Source organism: Mus musculus, chromosome 9, assembly GCF_000001635.26.
Source record: "Mus musculus strain C57BL/6J chromosome 9, GRCm38.p6 C57BL/6J".
In the NCBI taxonomy this organism is placed as follows: Eukaryota; Metazoa; Chordata; class Mammalia; order Rodentia; family Muridae; genus Mus; species Mus musculus.
In genome coordinates this window covers 103548120-103567561 of record NC_000075.6, presented here as the reverse complement: position 1 = coordinate 103567561, position 19442 = coordinate 103548120, and the positions used below count along the sequence as shown (strand labels likewise).

The 19442-nt window shown below is 45.6% G+C and overlaps 1 protein-coding gene and 1 long non-coding RNA gene across 10 annotated transcripts in view; one reads left to right on the top strand and one right to left on the bottom strand.

Annotated features, from left to right (window-relative positions):
* Positions 1 to 19442, top strand: part of Tmem108 (transmembrane protein 108) — a 278965-nt gene that overhangs the window by 194339 nt on the left and 65184 nt on the right. The gene's annotated exons all lie outside the window — the stretch shown is intronic.
* Positions 1671 to 10472, bottom strand: 4932413F04Rik (RIKEN cDNA 4932413F04 gene). Its single transcript, NR_040764.1, has 3 exons — positions 8067 to 10472; positions 5112 to 5190; positions 1671 to 1950 (listed from the first exon to the last, which is right to left on the bottom strand). It is a non-coding gene; the product is annotated as an RIKEN cDNA 4932413F04 gene (long non-coding RNA).

Here is a 19442-nt window from a genome sequence, read left to right as displayed (position 1 = left end):
TAAATTCTCATGTATGTCTCTGGTCAGATTCAAAATGGAACCAAGGGGTAGCTGATCTGAGATGGCTTCCTTTGGGAATTCCTCATCTCTGACTCCATGGTCCCACATTCTCTAGCAGACTGCTCAACCGTATTCACATGGAGGCTTAACAGGTATCTAAGAGAAGAGACTGGCCCACACAAGACCTCTTGAAGTCCAGTCCCAGAGCCAGTACACTGTCCCTTCCTTCTATATTTTACTGGCCAAAGTAAGTCACAGGCCAGCCTATATTCAAGGGGTACAGAAAAGTTTAACTCCTGGTGGAAATGGCCCCCCAGGCTGTGTTGCAGAGGACATGAACACTATGAAAGGAAGAAGGGAGGCCAATTGTACAACCTACCCATAGTTCCTCACAAGATTATGTTCTTGAATGGAAAGAGTAAGTGGTGTTTAAATTGCCAGTGTGAAGGAAGAGGCAGCGAGTATCAAAGGGATTTGCATGTTTAAGTGCAAGAACACATGAGAGCCAAAGTCTGGCCATGGAACACTAAAGTGTGCAAAACTGGTGTTGTTGGGGAAATAATGTGTAGGGTGTGAGTGTGTGTGAGAGAGGTGGGGAGGGAGAGAGATTAATTTTCTAAGAGAGTTTTGCTTCCTGGGTATGCAAGAGTAATAAAATTAATCTTGAAGGAGGCACTGCAGACAGTGGTGAGGAGTCATCTTTTTCTGCTGTTTCCAATGACCGAGACATTTAAACAAAATCTCCTGAGTCACATGGATAAGAAAGAGATACACAGAGAGCCCCCACCCCACCCCCAGCAAAGGCATAAGGGCAGTCGGTGTACTGGGTCATGATGGGCAAGCATTCCACAGTAAGCAAAATGACTGGTCTTGTCCCTTCTACTGATCCATTCTGTGATGTTCCCAAAGCCACTTCCCTCTCTGAGCTTTTGTTGTCTGCTCTGCCACATGGCTTTGAACATGCCTACAATGTCTTTCTTTCTTTTTTTTTTTTGTTTTTTTTTTTTTTGTTTTGTTTTGTCTTATTTTGTTTTTTGAGACAGGGTTTCTCTGTATAGCCCTGGCTGTCCTAGAACTCACTTTGTAGATCAGGCTGGCCTCGAACTCAGAAATCCACCTGCCTCTGCCTCCCGAGTGCCGGGATTAGAAGGCTTGAACTGGATCCGTGTTAACACAGAGCAGTTTCCAGAAGAGAGAGATAAATGAGAAAGGTCAAAAGAGGAATCCAAAGAGGGAACAATAGTAGCAGCTGACCGACTGAGGGTTTCAGAAAGTCAAAGAGAATTTCAGCCCTTCCTATTTCTATTAGAGCTTAACAAAATATAATCATGTGTGCAATTTTCAAATGTAGTGGGATTTTTTTTCAAAGAGTAAGCTCATATATGCCACATGACATTAGCAATTAAATAAAAGCTTTAATGAGACTCTCTCCTTAGATTAACAACCCAGTATCTTTGCAGGGAGATGGGAGGTTCCCCCCTGACCCACCTGTTCTGGGGGATGGGGGAGACAGACAAAGATTGTGGGAAATCTACGCCCATCTATTCCCACCTGCACCAGGCCCTGACGACCTCCACAGCTGGGGTCTTAATTACACCCACACTTGAGGTTCATCCTCACAGCTAATTCTGAGAAGTGACAGATTTCTTATAGACAGTCCAATTTAATTACAATTAGTTCTTATAGTTTAATTACAGGAAAATGCTACCCCCCTCCCACACACACACACATACACAGAATCTGGGCAATCAGAAAGCTCACATGACTGTCAGCTTTCTTCCATAGTCTGATTTTTGAAAATGAAACACGTAAGAAGCAGAGTCAGGGAACTCTTTCAGAACCAGCGCATCCTTCAAGCCCTGCTCTGGGGTCATTGCAGGTGAGTGTGCCTCTCATACCTTCAGGTCTTATGTAACTGATGCGTAGAGCCATTCCAATGAGATGCTATAGCTTCGAAAGATAGAGGAAGATAAAGTTATGGGTGATGCTAAGCCATGCCCCTGTATCTTTGAGAACTACCGTTCATCTGCCATCAATTTGGTACCATCTCAGGAGCCAAAAGATGAACACCTCAGCAGCAGCCTCTGTGGATCAAACCGCACAGGACAAAACGCCTGTGCAGTGTTCCCAGCCAGCCCGTGTGGACCAGCTGGACGCCAAGCTCGCAGACACATGGGCCTGCTGGCTCTTGTTCTAGATGGCTCAGTTGCAGGTCATTCTGATGGTAGTGTTCGGACCAGTGGGCTGCAGAAAGTAATGTGTTCAAAAGCTGGAACTGAGTGTCTTGCTCAGTCTCCCACTCAGCCTCCTCTGTTATCTGCTAGAGGCCAGAGAGGCAGCAGGCGGTCCTGAGTAGCCCACACCACGCCCAGTAGCCCTCGGCTCCTTTAGAGCTCCTCCCCAACCTGTCTCAGCAGTTACCTCTTCTCTTCCTCTGTAGTAGTCCAGAAGTCCCAGAACCTAGCTAATTAATGAAGAGAAAAGACTATGTCAAGGGGACAATAGAAACCAATGTAATTGTCTTCTCCCTCGAGAAAACTAGCTTCCTGGGTCTATCCTAAATTGTTCACCGTAATGTGTGACAGCACCCATTCCTACATTGTCCCTGTCCATGTTCATGTTGGTGACTTGAGTTCAGATCCCCAACACCCATGTAAAAAGCGGAGCATGGACACACACTCACGCATGCACGCACACGCGCGCTCGAATTTCTCCTGCCCCTATGAGACTTTATGAATACTGAAATACTTTCAATGAGAAGCATAGAAAAAAAAACTGAGGTCATCTCTGATTGCCACTTGCAGCTTTCCCGTATTTATGGACGAGACTTCCAGCTGTCAACTACACATCCTTACCTGCATCAGCTTCAGGTTACAGCAAGGGAGCCGTGAGGAGTTCTCTTGGGACCCTGTGGCCCTGAGTTTGCCTGTGTACCCAGCGATGGTGCAGGTAGCCACTGCCCCCAGATCTGTTAGGAGGTGGATCCTATTTTCATATCTTATATTTCCTTCTCCTACCCTGTGTCCTCCTCAGACTGGCGTCTAGCTAATCCCATCCTTCAGTATCCTATGTTGTGTTCAACAACCAAATGCTATTTTCCTCTTCAGCTAAAAACAAGGAGAGCAATCGGACAAATAGCTCCTTGTGGCTGCTTCTGGAATTGCAGGTGGCTGATCAGAAGGCCCATAATATTTTTTTTTTTTAATAATTCACCACTCCAGTCGTTTATATGGGGTGAGTAAATCGTCCCTCCAAAAACTCCTCCTTATGAAGCCCCTTTAAGAAAGAGTCGATGCTGACTGTATCCAGGAATACGAGTGACCTTGCGATTCTATTAACCCAGTAAGGACTCTGTAAACAAAACAAAGCGCTCTGGAGCAGCTGGCTGTTTGACACAATAGTGTGTGTGTGTGTGTGTGTGTGTGTGTGTTTGCTCCCTGAACGAGCTATTGACAAATGAGATCTGACTGGGTCCCTGTCCTCTGGAAGTTGCCATGGAGGTTAATAGAGTCACTTCCAGCTAGCTCATTCTGTTTGTCAGAATATTTTCTTTGGCTCCTTTGTATGGAACTGCTGATCATCTGTGAAGAGGGGGAGTGAGGAAACTATGACATAATTCATGACAATAAAATGAACGCTATAGAGTGGGTATGTGGATTAGATTTCAAAGCAACTGCCCAATCCCACACATGCCCCTACCTAAAAGAAACAGATGTTTGTTAGAGATGGTTTAATTGTAAATTTTGCCCTTGAGCAAAATAAAAATCCCAAGAATCTAGTTTAGGCTTCCATTCAGCCAAGCACACTTGAAATCGAAATATACAGGTCAATAATTTGTTTAACCTTGTTGGACGAGGATAATCACTTTGGTTTGAAAGCAAGCAAGCTCAAGAAAGTTGAATGGAGAGTTCTGCTGCCATGCCATGAAAATCAAAAGTGTGTTTCATGTCCCTACCAGCGTCCCCAGGGAGCCTTGGCCGGGTCTAAGATGAGGGCCGCTAGCCCACAGACTCCACAATAACATCAATTTTAGTTATAGTTTACTCAAGCCCCCGGAGGGAAGGGGGACATTCCTGAAGTCCTTAGTAGGAAACGACATTGACTTCCTGTCCCTATACTCATTTGTAAACTTTACTCAGGCTTAGGTTGGCACCTGTGTCCTTTGTACTCACACATGATTCAGAGTGGTTCAGGGACCCTGGACCTTCCTCACCCTTAACAGATCCTTCCTGGTCCTGCTACAATTGTGCTACAACAGAGCATCTCTATTCTGATACACTGATAAAGCAGAACTCTGTGACACCTGAAGAGCCAGGAGGTAAGAGAGAGATTTGTACCCAAAGAAATCAGATTAAACTTGATGTGGCTTGCTTGATTATTAAAACATAAAAATTTTAGTGTCATCTCTCCTTGAAGGTGAAGACATAAAGGTTTCTTAGGGAGAAAATGTTCGCTAAATACACTCTGCCTTCTGTAATCACCCGCAAGTTTCTTACCAGGGGAGTCAGTCAACCACACGTTATGAATACTTGTGGAAGACTTAGCCTCGGTACTGTGTACAGACTTTTTTCTTACAGCTTCTTAAACAGTATAGGATAACACTCTTTGCACTATATTCGATATTGTAACTAACTCAGATGATTTCGAGCGTCATGAGGATGTTATTAATTATTTGCAAATGCTATTGCACCTCATGTAATGGACTTGAGCAGCCTTGGATGTGGGTGAGGGAGAGAGTCAAGAACCAGTCCTCCACGGACTCTGGGACTCAGTGTACCCCATCAATGCAGGCATCTAAACCAGCTCCCTCTTGTTAGGGGAAATGAACTTGAAACACACCACATTCTACCTGTATCCCTATAGGATGGATATATATATTCTCCTCTTCCTGTATTAAATGCTTAACTTGTATTAGTTTCCTTAATCCCTATGTAAACTAATGCAGTAGAGTGTTCACAGAGCCCGTGACAGGGCTCAGGGTCTAGGAAATTACTGCCAGACCTGAAGACCTATGCTCAAGCCTAGGACCCACATGGTAGAAAGAGAGACCTGACCCCGCAAATTGACATCTGACCTCCACAAGTGCCTTGTGGCCCCACACTAAAACTCACTTCTCCACAAATGATGAACACTCTTTTGTTGCAGGAACAGCAGTAAAATAGACACCAGGTCCTTTCCTGAGGAGGCTGCCTGTGGGAATAGTAGAGAGTAGAAAAGGTTAACAAGAAACATGAAGATCCGTTGTCAAAAGGGGAACAAGGCCTATGGAGAAGTTAGGAAATGGGGTGGAGTAACATGTCAGTCAGCTTTCTGTTACTATGACAAAATACCAGAGTGTGATGGTTTGAATGAGATTGGCTCCCATTTGAATGCTCTGTCATCAGGGAGTGAAACTCTCTGAGAAGGATTAGGAGGTGTGGCCTTGTTGGAGGAGGTGTGTCCTGTTAGAGGAGGTGTGGTCTTATTAGAGGAGGTGTGGCCTGTTAGAGGAGGTGTGGTCTTATTAGAGGAGGTGTGGTCTTATTAGAGGAGGTGTGGCCTGTTGGAGATAGTATGGTCTAATTGGAGGAGGTGTTGTTTTGTTGGAGGAGGTGTGTCACTGGGAATGTACTTTGATCATCTAAAGCCCCACTCTCAGCTCCAGTGCCATGTCTGTCTGTCTGTTTCCCACCAAAATGATCCTGGACTAACCCACTAAAACTGTGAGCAAGTCCCCAGTTAACTGCTTTCTTTATAAGCGTTTCTTTCATCATGGTATCTCTTCACAGCAATAGAACAGTCACTAACACTGAGCTAGTCATGTCATAAGGAAGTGAGACTCAGCCCAGAGGTTTCAGCCATGTATGTTTGGCTTCATTGCTTTGGACCTGAGGTGAGGCAGAACGTCATGGTGGAGAAAGTCCAATGGACAAAGCTGCTTACCTCATAGCAGTTAAAAAGCAAAGAGAGAAACAGGGAAAGGTCTGGGTTCTAGTGTATTCTTCAAGGACACACCACCAGTGAACTAGCTTCCTCCCACTAGGCCCCACCCACTGAAATTCCACCATGTCCCTGTACTGACCCGGATGAGTAGGCTGTTAACAGTTAGGCCTTTGGGAGCATTCTAAGATCCAAGGTGTGACAGGCAGGGAGGTGACATTTCAGACACGGTAAATGAGGAAAAGCATATTAAGATGGCTGCCTGTCAACCTCTTGGCTATCTCTTGATGGAAACAAACCAGATTGCTTGGTTGATGCGTGGTTAAAGTGAAATGAAACCTTTCAGGGCCAGCCTTGACCTAAAGTAACAATAGCAGCGCAAAGGTAGAAGCAACGTGTAGCTCTTATCCACGCAAAGGGAAAAAGCTCTGGGTTTCCCTCACTGCTCACACCCTTTGAACCCTGAACTTACAGTAGATAGGAGCAAAGGTGACAGAAAAAAACTCCAACAGCCCAGCACTGCACCTCAGCTGCAGTGGGAGACAAAGAAGGACCTGGGAATCTCATGCAAATAAGAAGCCATGTTATCGCAAGCAGAAATGTTAAACGGCCGCAGCTAGAACGCTTAGAGCGGGGAAACGGAACCCACACTGCACTAATATGCCAGCTGCTGGCACAGTAACAGCTGAGCAGTACCTTGCCTCTCTGTGTGATGGTTTATAAGAGGAGAGTTGAGGACTGTGAGGGAATTTTTTTTTTCAGTTGAGCCACGTGCAACACTGGGGCAATACTGAAAATGTTCATGGCCATTAGAACTGTCCGTCAGAACAAGCAGCGGTGTGTCTTCCTTCTGAAACCCTTCTAAAAACACTTGTAAATGGAGCTGCCCATAGAAAACAAAGTTTAATTTACCCATCGCTGGAACGTTTAGGTAAAGCTGCAGCCTCATGGGACTCTGGATTCCCATGAGCATAAACCAAGAGAAAACTGAAAGGTTCGTCCATGGCCAGCTTCTCAGCGAGCGTGTGTTGTACCTCAGCTTCCATGTCCCCGATGAGGCCAGCAAGTTCATTTCCGCTCAGAAGCAAGCTCCTTGTCTTACCTGAAACAGCTTCAGCTCCTTGCCTGTCAGCATATGCTCTCTCAGCTCAGGATTCCTGACCAACTATAGCTTGGATCACCCCCGCCCTGTCCCCACCCCAACAAGCTCAGGAACAGTCCCAAGGTAGAGCGCCCCCTGTGGGGGTATTTGGCAGAGCAAGCTCTGCAGTAGCCTTTCGGGCTATCTGAACCCCACCCCCACCCCCACCCCCAGTGACAACAGGAATCTGTGTTTCAGATGAAGATCATGAATGTGTATTTTGATCGGTACCTTGATGATGGGGGGGGGGGAGGTCTTGAAGGGTGAGCCGAGACTCACCAAGCCCACAAAGTGTGGTTAGGTTACACGTGGGCTGTGAGGTGTCTTTAAGAGACCAGGGGCAGTATAAATGTGTTCTTAGGGCTGGAGAGATGGCTTGCAGAGGACCCATTTGGTTCCCAGCAGCAGGTGGGTGTTAACCACCTTTGTAACTCCCATTCCCAGGGATCCATCACCCTCTTCTGACCTCCTAACCTCCATAGGCCCCTACCTGCATGAACATCATTCCCATACAGACAAGCTGGCACGCTTCTATACGGAAATAAGAATAAATATGTTCTTAGTATTTTCATCTTCAAACAAAGGCCTCAGGAAGGTACCTACAGCTTTGCTGTTTAAACCCTAACTGAAGGTAAGGGTTGCTCAGACCTCGGTAGATTCATCACCCTGGTCTGGTTCGGTTCAAAGCTTTCCTTTGTTCTCATCACACCCAACTCTTGTTTGTTCCTTGCTTTGGCATAAGAAAAGTAAGCAGTGGGGCTGGAACTCAGAACACCACTGCTTAAAGACATGGCAAGCAGGACCAAGCCACCCCCAGAATGCTCTGCAATTGGCAATGGGTCTGCAGGACTTTGCTTTGTAGCCTGGCTCCTGGGGGAGCCCTAGACAGTAGTCCTGACATTTTCCCCAGCGTTGTTCCCACACTTTAAAGCACCCGGCCTGGCCTCCTCGGCCTGGCCTCCTCATTCTCTTCTGCCGCTCCCCTGCTGTGGAATCCTGTTCTCACCATGAATTTGCTGAAGAGAGGATTTTCAGGAGCTCTGAGCTTGGGATAGGCAGTGCTTGGCTCCCAGTGCCAGTTCATGTATTCTTTTCTTACTTCAAGTGACTCCATGCCACATCCTGACTCTGTGTCTCAAGTCTGGTCCTATTAACTGTTACCAAAAGCACGATTCACTTCCTATAGCCGGAATACTGCACGGAATCTTTGACACCTTGATAAGAGTGTCAAATACCATAAACGGTGATGGGCGTTTTGTTTCTGAAGGACAACAGCAAACAAGGCCTTGTGTACTTCAATCTTGTACTCTGCTGCTTTTTCTAAGGCACAGAGAGGTGTCAGTTTGCCAGTGGGTACCTTTCAGAAAATGTTAGCGCACAATTGAGTTTACACACAAACCATCTGCATTCATCAGAGCAGCCAGCCTGCCACTGCCTTCAGCAGTGAGACCCACACACAGAGACACAGAGTCCGTTGTGCCTGCCTTCAGACTTCTCCCTTTGAATCTATTACTTCTCCACATTCCTCAAAGGCAGAAGGCTTCTTTGTATCTGTCCCCTAACACATGCCTAACACAGGGCTCCGTACATGGGGAGCCCTTGACAAATGTTGACTATTAAATGAACAAGGTTGGATACCAGCCAGTGCTGGATTAGATGCAGAGTTCCGGCCAACGATGAGTGCGGTACATATTCACTTGGAACTGGAATGGATCTTAAGGATTCATCTCACCAACTTCCTGTGTTTAGTCAGAGCCAATTTTTAAGCACCTAACAAATTAGGACTCTGTATATTCAGCTCCTGAGTTGGCGATGGAATGGTTCTGCCAGCTAACCCATCAGCACGAGCATCCTAGGTACAACCTGCGCCCACCTCCTCTTTCTGCACTTACAGGAGTCGAACATGCCTGGATTTTTTTGTAGAGGAGTTTTTGTGTTACTGAAGACTAGTCTTGTTAGCAATATCTGGTCTGCTTCAGATTAGAAGCGGGGACTGTCAGCTCAGACTCTAGGAGAAAAGCTACAAGACGGTCTATGTGAATTTTAGAACCACTTCCAACGACAGCTGGTGATGTGGCAATCAGATTCCACACACTGGGAGAGAATCTGCAGGCTGGAAGACTGCCATCTTTTGCCAAAGATAGACCTGAGCAGTATGCAAAAGGTCTCAAATGCATTGTGTTTGAATATTAACTTCCCACTCCCCGAAGTGTTTGGTCCTCTGTGCCTTATGTGAATTGAACGAATTTAATTTACTAGAATTGCTTTGCTGGATAATAAGCATTTGTATTTCTCCTTTTTATACAAACAGTAGTATCTTCTGACAGGGAAAAAAAGGAATCATATAGAACACAAGGAAGAAAGCTTTATTGTCCAATAAAAATGTTCCTCAGAGCTGTTGAGAGTGGATGGCAACATTAATCTACAATTCTTTCAATGTCTCATAGGAATGTCATTATAAAAAAAAAAACTGAGCCATTTTTGTATTAGTTACTTTGCTTTTTTAAAAAATAGCAAATTAAAGCCAAGGAAGACTCTAAGACACAAAAATCCATGGCTGTATGTCGCAGACATAGCCCCCGAGATGACTTACCTCAAGAAGTTTTCTCTACTTCCTTCAAATATGATTATTTCCAGGCAATTTGATTTAAATACCGCTCTAAAGATTGTTTGTGGAGATGGGAGATTGCCTTCCTGCAATGATTCTCTTATCTGTAGAAGGATAGAAGCAATTTCATTCCCAAGGAACAAGGAGAGGTATTTTTATTGTTTGCCTTATTTTGTAAACTTCTAATGTCATTGATAGAGACTAATTAAAACAATGTTTTAATCTATTAAATGGCCACTACAAAGACAGTGATGTTCTGGACGTGACCAGTGAGCCCGTTGTCCTTAACAGAGGCGGCTGATTCACAATCGAGCTGATTCACAATTGAGCTAGTTTGGGTTGATGAGAAGACCATAGTCTGTGCTTCTAATCCAGTCCAATCCGGCTATGTCTGATTCTTGGGCAGCAGCAGAAGGGGAGATGGGAGGGAAGGAGGGGAGGACGGTTCCATTTAGCTAATGCAGCCCTGTCATATTGCTTTTCTCGTCATCAGTAAAACTTAGAGTCTGATGGCCTAGAGCCTGTGCGCAGAATCAGGCAGGCAGGAGGAGAGCAACACGGCTTCAGATGGGTGTGCCCTGAGCAGTGCCTGGTCTAAATTCTAACGCCGCTGTTCCGTCACGTGACCAACGGCCAGTTAGGTAGCTGCTTGGCTCCGAGTTTCCTTATTTGTACCCAAAGATGTAGATAACTCTTGGGTCAACCTGAAAGGCAGTAAGCGTAAAATGAAGTGATATCCTGAAAGATTTCTGTGCGCTACCATGCTCGATGTCAGCGTCGGTTTACCTGTGATCTAGAAAGTTCCCCCCCCCCTTCCCTTTTCAGGTAGAGAGCGGAAGTGAGCTGTCATTTGCCCCTAAAACATTCTCTTGCATAACTGAGCCTTGGCTCGTGGACATTCCAGTCACTACTTACAAGTCCCCCTGCCCCATGTAGAGAAGCAGGGTTACCACAGGCTGCTGGACAGCTGGGTTACACACACCTTGCCTCATCCGTTGAACCAGGACAAAGCCATGACAGGCCAGCACATCAGATCTGCAGCTGAGAGTAAAGCCATATGGGGCGGGTTCACCAAGGCTCCCTGGGTAAAAACACCACACAGTCAACAGAAGTCAGCATACTGTGTACAGTGGAATCTCCTGAAGTAAAATCAAAGATCTAGAAAAAGTTGGAATTAAAGGACTGCAAAAGGACTCTTTCTTGTCCAAGTTGGCCCGTTCCCCAAATTCTCAGCTTCTCCTCATCCTTGCTCTTCTTAGAATGGCTAATGGGTTTGTTCACATATAAGTTTCGTTTCAAACATTAACAAAATTCCCCTTTTTCTTGCTTTTTCTCTTAGTTATTGTTTTATGTTTCAAAGAAAATGTTAAAATGTTAAAGGTACTTTTAAAAAAACAAACTAAAGCTATAGTAAAAAATACATTAAAGCGAGCAAAGTGGTTGGGTCAGGATTTAAATGGCAGAGCCTCTTCCCCCAAAGCCCTTGCTTCGCTGAGTTCATTAAATGTAAAATAAGCATTGTGTCCTTTAATTAGGAATTATACACAAGAGGCAGGGTGCTTACAGCCCTCGGAGGAATTATATTTGTGCATAAAGGAATCATCGTGTTTCCCGGTGTGTGGGCCTCCAGAATGTAAGATACCAAGTAGCTGGGCACACCAGGAAGTATTATATAAATATTAAGATATTAATACCAGGTCGCTAGGTTGCCAAAAAGAACACTATTGAAAAGGAATAACCTGGTGTTTTCACTTCACGAGCCTTGTGCTGATCCAGTCCTCATGAGAAAAGGGGTTTAGAGGAGGCACATGGCTAATGCCAGGGCAAACCTTGTGTCAGGAGCTGGTGGGGTAAGGCAGCCAGCGACTTAGAGCCATTAGTGGCCAGTTAAGCTGAGAGTCCAGAGGCGGCAACCCCAAAGGGTGTGTTCAGGGTGACGATGGCCACAGGATCTAAATGCTTGTGTCTGAGTGACTGAAGTGCCAGCCTCCTCTTTCAGTGGGAGGGAGAAGAGCAAGAGTGAGCCCCCAAGATGGTGGTCCATCCCCTAGAGATATCTATCAGCTACCCCCACTTCCTCAGGAGGGCTGCTCCCCTGATGTGTGATCCAGACAGGAGGTCTACATAGGGACTTAATTTCACAGGTCTTCTCTCCCACTGAAGGGGGTCAGAACGGTATCAGGCCATCAGCAGCTTTTTCATAAATGTGTGCTCATCTGCTAATAAAGCCCATTAGACTTGCAGCTCACTGGAATTTAATCTAGGGTGTTTCTTTTGTGTCCCTGCTGTGGTTGCCAGGACAGATGTGCATGGCTGAGATGTACTTCCCCGTGACTGAGACAGATGTCGGGTACGAGATCATGCTGGACCAGTGCCAGCTTGATTACCAGTGACTTTAGACTGCCAGCTTCCTCTCATTTGACCGAGGTTCTCATTTCTGTAGTTAAAGAGAGGGACAGGACTTGTGAGAGAATAAACGAAGATGGATTTGGGTAAAGAGAGAAAACAGCAAGTGGTGGAGATGCCAGTGAAACAAACTGAGAAACAGGCTGAGAGAAGAATCCTATGTGTATGAAAACAGGATTTCTTAGAATGACTAACAGGCTACGGACCTGCTAATCCAACAATGGCTGCCCACTGATGGAACACCCAAGAATCCAGTAGTCGTTCACAAGGCTGGATGTCCCAGCTGGTCTTCGGTATACGCTGGAATCCCAAAGAAGTAGGCTCTAATGCCAGCACAGGGATGGACCTGCCAATGAGAGTGAAGATGAGCAGGCAGAGAGTGGAAGTTTCTTTCTTCCATCTCTTTTCTACAGGTGGCCACCAGAGTGTGTGGGACAGATTTAGGGTGGGTCTTCCTGCTTCTTTAAAGGATCCAGTTAACTAAAAATCACTCACGGGTGTACCCAGCTGCTTGGATTTTTAGTTGATTCCAGATGTAGTCGACAACCAAAATAGCCATCTCCAAGGCAAAAATAATCCAGCTGATGTGTGATTCCCATGTGTAAGTTAGGTTCACTGTATGAAAAATCCAAAGTCCCAGTCCCCGCTGCAGTATTCCTTCGTAAGTTCCAGGGACTTTGTCAATATCCCCTGGGAAACTCAAAACCAGTCCTACCATCAGGAAGCTCGTGAGGACTACTGGTCGGTCACTTCTATGGATTATCTGTGTGGGTGTGTGGGATGTAATATGGGTGATTTACCTGCATGTATGTCTGTGCACCGTGTGCATATAAAGCCTATGGAGGCCAGGGTATCCTCTGAAATGGTTGTGAGCCACCATGTGAGTACAGGGAACCAAACCCGGGCCCTCAGGAAGAGTAGCCAGTGTTCTTCGCTACTGAGCCATCTCTCCAGCCCCTCTGTGTGTTCTTTATCATGATGAAGAATTCTATAAAGAAGGTGGATGAGATGGATGAGCGAGGAGGGAGAACATAGAGCACAGACCACTGGGTCCAGGGGGCTTCTGCCTAGGGAGGACCCAGCCTCCTGGCGAGACTGCCGAGACTTAGGAGCAGAGGAGGAGAGGACAGCAGGCTTGAGGTAGGGACAGAGGTTCGTGCTGGCTGTGATCCTTCCCTTTCTTCACAGAAGTTACATATTTTACAGCAAGGACACCTTTCCCTGGCAATGTCACTCAAGTAGCCTTTTGCTTTATGTTATTCAAACTGCTAATGAAGCTTTCTGTATAATCACAAAGGAGATCTTACCCATGTGACAACACTCACATTCCCATGTTTACAAGTTACCAGAGATCTGCCTGCCCTACTCCCTATTTTGAACTGACAGAAGGGGGTGACTGATAGTCCTTGTGAATCCCCACTGGATAAGAAGGATATTCCTCATGAGGATGTAAGGGTTTGGTCCCTAGCCACTGTGCCCAGGAAGTAATAAGGGTAACTGATAAAGCTCTCGGTATAGTGGAGATTTGAGGCTAATGACAGTGCCTCCCAGAGCTCAGTTAGCACCCCATATCCCACCCCACCCCCCACCCCAGCTCACCTGGCAGCCATAAAACCACTCTAAACAACAACAAAAAATATATCTTTTAAAAGTTATTTCAGGGAGACATGAAAAGAGAATGACTTCTTAGCCTCTCTCCTTCAGCCTGAGTGTTGTCAGTCTATGGGCTGGGGAGTTCGAGGTTAGGACCTACTCTCCAGAGAGCCTTTGGATAGATAGCCTTTGGCTGTCAGTAGTGGCAGGGCCTAAGGGAATTGTCTTGAGTCATGAGTCTCCTTCTGGGACAGTTTGTCCTGAGGTTTCCTGTTGCTGTGATAAAATATCCAGCCAGCTAACAGAGGGGAGGGTTTATTTCAGCTTGGGGGTTCAGGATACAGTCTGTCCTGTGAAGTCAAGATGGCAAGAGCTTGAGGCAGCTGGCACACTGCATCCAGTCAAGAAGCAGGCTGTTCTCGGTCGAGGTGCTCTTCCCACCTGGGTTAACCTAATCTAGATAACCCCTCACAGGTATCCTCAGAGACCCGTCTCCTAGCTGATCCTGCATCCTGTCAGGCTGGCAGTGTGAACCATCCCAGTTCAGAAGCTTATGAACATGATGCCCCTACTCTCTTGGTTCATGGTGTTAGCCAAGTGCTGCTTAAGGAGTTGGTTTTTAGTAGTTGTTGCTGTCTTTGTTGTTGTTGTTGTTGTTGTTGTTGTTCTCATTGTTGTTGGTTTGGGTTTTTGGATGGCATCGTGCCAAACCCTGAGGCCTTAAGTGGCTCACAGAGCCTTTCTCTGCTTTTTCTCACACCTCACCTAGGTCCACTCCTCCTCCTTACCCAGGATGAGAGCACAGTGTATAAAACCGAAGACAGCTCTCATTCAGGAGAGCCAGGCCAACATACCACTTAAGCCCAATCCGTGCTTCTTCTGAAGGTGTCCCTGTCCACGGCCATCCTCACTATACATCTGTTCTCCATCTTCCCTAATTACATATGTAATTATCATATTCCATTAGCAGGTTTTATTAAAAGTCGTCCTGCCACACGGCAGCAATGACTCTGCAAACCAACAGAGAGAAGGTGCGATGTCACAGTGAGAAGAGCCAAAAATACTATCGCCTCCAACGCAGTGAGGCAGAGGCCGTGATGGGGTTTATTAAGGACTCAGTCAGGAGCAACCCACCTCCCTGGTCTGCACTTGTTCAGTAGCTCACTGGATGCTTTATAGAGCCAGTGAAATCCTCAACAGTGTTCTAATGGGACTGGTCAGATAGCTCAGTCTATCAAGCACACACATTGCAAGCAAGAGGGCCTGAGTCTGAGCTCCAAGGTTCACATAAAATGCGAGGAGGAAGGGCAGGCACCTGATGCTCATCGCTGGAGAGGTGGAGACAGAAGGATCTCTGAATGTCATTGGCCAACTGGTCTATCCTGCTTAGCAAGCTCCAGGCCAAAGAGAGACTCTGTTTCAAAAGACGTGGATGGTGTTTTCAAGGACTACATCCAAGGCTGTCCTTTGGCCTTCATACATGTTACCCTCCCAGCCCACATTTGTACTAAAAAGTATGCATGATTTTGAGAAGCAGGTAGGGTTTGCCCTTCCCAGGGTTAAGCTGGTTCCTAAATAGTAAATTTGCTTGTGTGCATACCCTTCGTACCTGAACTAGCCATTCCTGAGTCTGTATCCACTTTAATAATACATAACAAATACCTAAGTTAATAAAACAGATTAAAAATCTCAGTCCTACTTGCAGCATGGCTGGTGGGATTGCCTATTAACATGTAGCCAGGCTTGGCAAAGTAGAGTGTGCAGACAAAGAGAGAAATTGGGGCTGTGTCCACAGAGTCATCATCACACCGTTAGTCCTGTCTACTGACGCAGTTTGAAAAACATGCCGGCCATGTTTTAATTTTGTGTGGTACACAAGACATGCAAATAAGGAAGTGCCTGTCATGAAGGCATGAAATCATGCAGAGCTCTAGAAGCAGGAGGTGCCATGGGCCACTTGGGATGCACCAGGGTTGATCACGAGAAAGTACGTGTCAGAGTTTTTATGGAGGCTTTCATAGAGAGGAATTGGAGAAGCTTTATAAATCAGGGAGACTGGTATTATGAAAACGTCAGTGGATGCTAAGCAATGATGGTCTGGGCTACTGGTACCTGGCTTTGGGGTAATTGCAGGGATTAAGGAATAGTGTCCACACAGGCTGGAAAAGGGGCTGGGTATAGAGTATAACCTAAGGATCGGTTAGTTCAGGTGTTAAATCCGTCTTCATAGTCACATTTGCTGACTAGGAAGCTCACCCAAGTTCAGGAGCCCTAGATTCGAGCACAGGAGTAGAGAAAGAAGATCTGACATAATTAATGCAGACTACAGTGCACTCAGGCAACAGTGTCATGTTGGAGACATCTGAGGTTCGGGAGCTGTTTTTCACTAAGTATGTGGGAGTCTTAAAGAGCAGCATTAGAGGATTGTCCCTCTTCTTGTCCCTTTGATGTAAGGCACATGACAAGCAAGCCTATGTAATCCGTGCTGACCCCAAGCGAGGTGCCTCACCTCGGAGAGCACTAGTCATCTATTAAGATTTATTCTCAGGACCTAAAGAACACGGAAGTGCTTTGTATCATAGCAGCATGCAGTCCACAAAGCAGAGACTTGAGAAAAAAAAAAAATGACTCCACACAGTGCAGGCCTCCAACTGGTCCTTTCTGTTGCCTCTGATTGGGAAAGTAGAGACGCATTTTCCTCGGCTCACCTCCCAGGCGTCCCGGGTTGCGGAGCATCGCACCACACTGTTCCATGCCATTTCCTGTCATGCACAGTGAGCATCACCCAGAAACCTTTGTGTGGGAATATTGCACGGAGCCATCGGCTAATTAGTCTCGTTAATGAGAATAAACATTTACAGAACCTTCCTTTGTATTTGTAAGATGGTTTACAAGCGCTGGCTGGCTCGCGTGTTAATGATTACTTCAGGGGATTCTTAACAATGCTTATTCAGAGAGGAGCATGATGGTTTGAAAGCGATTATGAAAGGAGACAATTGAGCATTCACTTCATAGTCTTAGCAAGCCCACACAGCCAACTTCATCAGTTTCACTGTCTGTGACGAGGCAAGCCTGACGTTCAGAGCCTGGCAGGAACGCGTGTCTGGCGGGATCTGCCTTGTCCGTTCTTCCATGTGACCCTTTGGTGTCTTTATTCGAATGGAGCAGGAAGGCTGACTCAGAAAGTAGCCTGTCTTGCGAGTCCAGCCATCCCTGAGATAGAGAACCTGGCTCGGCTCTGCCTCTGCATCGCCAGTCTCTGTAATCTCAGCTGGGAGATGCTGAGAAAGGAGATAGACAATCCAAAGCGGCCTGGATCTTGCCTGGGATGGAGAACTTGCCCCCTTCACCATCTGAGGCTCTGAGGCTCTAATGTGTGGTTTCAGACATTTCTATGCTTAACTATGCTTATGCCGCTAAAACCCAAAGCGACATACATGTTGTTGGGACCGTGAGAGTAGGTCTGCGCAAATACTGTGTACTGCATCTTCGTGTCCTTGGAAGCCTGGAGATACATTTCCATTTTTTTTAAAAGATCTTATTTATTTATTTTATTATATATATATATGAGTACACTGTAGCTGTCTACAGACACACCAGAAGAGGGCATCAGATCCCATTACAGATGGTTGTGAGCCACCATGTAGTTGCTGGGAATTGAACTCAGGACCTCTGGAAGAGCAATCAGTGCTCTTAACCACTGAGCCATCTCTCCAGCCCGGAGATACATTTCCAAAACCACTAGTTAGAACCCTAAATTTTATGCTCTATGTTTATTTTAGTATTGCACTCCAATCTTAATGCAGCTCCCATCTCCAGTATCTTTGGGTATCCAGTGTGTGCCATATAATCACCATGATGGCTTTCAAGTGTGAGATGTAGCAGATCTCAGACACCCACCATGTCCGTCCTTGGTGGACCTCCCCAGTCTGCCATAGACCTCACCTCCCCTGCCTAGTTTGCAGCTGTCTCTTGGTGAGTTTTGCTGAAATGATTCAGGGAATATAGTCAGAACTAAGAGTATTTCAGAATAAAACTGTACCGGGGGGGGGGGGATCTTTACACAACACTAACTTCTGAGTTTATATAGATATTCTTCAAGGCCAGTAGTGGTAGCCAAGAGTGCTAGGATAGTCACTATATGTGCTCATGTATAATTTTGAATTGTCATGTCCAAATCACATTTCATAGATTATAATAATAACCACAGTTTTAAAGGTTTTTTATTAGGCTATATTAGATATATCTATATAGTGGTTTTATCATAGCATTTTCATTCATGTATGTAATGTGTTTTTATTATAGTTACCCCCTTATTACCCATGACCATCTCTTGTCCCCTTCCCCTTCCAAGCCCTTCCCAAATAGCCCCCCTTCTGCTTTATTTTCGTGTGACACCCTCTGTCATACATCAGCATTGCCAGTCAGGGTTCCCACAGGGAACAGCCATCTGTTCAGAAGAGGCAAGTGGGCAGGTTTTGGACCTCTGTGAGGGAGTGTTTCATAACAGTGACACATCCCATGGACAGAAAATCTGAGAGAAGACTTCCATAAACAATGCTTTTCGGGTGCTTTCTTAAACATTTCATGCTGGGTAGGAAATAAGCAAAACTGGGCCGTGTGTCAAATCCATGTCCTCTGAAAGTAGCACCTACATGTCCTAAAACTGAGAAACCCAAGGAGACAGATATTCACCCACTGCTCATTCTCAACACAATCTTAGTGTGAAAGCCTGTCTTAGCTATAAAATACGCACCTACCCTTAAAATGATTACTGTTCAGTGACTGACCCAGTGCAGATGGACGAAGATCCCTTGAAATCATGTGGCATTTCATCTTGGAAACCTCTCTGCTATCATATGTAATAGGAAATCAATTCTATTTTAACTTATTGTCCTGTTGTGCTTTTATATGTTAGAAGGAAAAAGAATGGCTAAGCGATACCTAGCGTGGCCACAATTTCCTTCTGACCTAAGCAGAAAATTGGAACATTGTTTTCTGTCTGTGGAGTTTGTAATTTTGTAACAGTAAATGACACTGGGCTTTTTTGCCAACTTCATGTTACACAACCAAACAAAGCCTTGTGGACGCTCTCACTTCCAGAAGGTCTCACAGTATGAGATTTGGCTCTTTCTAGCCACATGAACATGGTCTCACCACCCTAACAACTTTTGAGCCCAAATCTGAGAAATGGGAACATTCAACCAAGTTTTGTTTGCCAAAGTGGCTGTCTATAATGACAGTGGGAAGAAAGGAGCCAGAAAAATGCTGAGTTTATAGAAACAATTAATACAATGACCCTCTCCACATATGCCACAAACAGGCTGCAGATGTTTTATTTCAAAGCCACAGCTGGCTAATATTCAGCCGCTGTCATACAGTAACCTGGAGACATCCATTGAGTCTTCCTCCTAAACCTGTCCATACTGACTTCATAAACAACTTCATTAAAGTGTACATTACATACCATCCAAACTTCCCACTACAGGTATACAGAGACACAGAGCAACACCCCTCCCCCAAACCCCTGGAAAACACTCATCTCTCCAGGCCGATGAGTCTTGGTATTGTAAACACCTCATGTAGGCAGAAACACACAGTATTTACCCTGCCCACACTGATATTTGTGGTGTGTTAACATTCAATTATTTCTAAACCATTTGAGAATGAATTCCACATCTCATGCCTTTTGCCTTCAGATACTTGAATCTCCATTTAACAAGCAGGCATTCTGTCAGGTAAACACAGTGACTTCGCAATGCCACTAGACCTAAC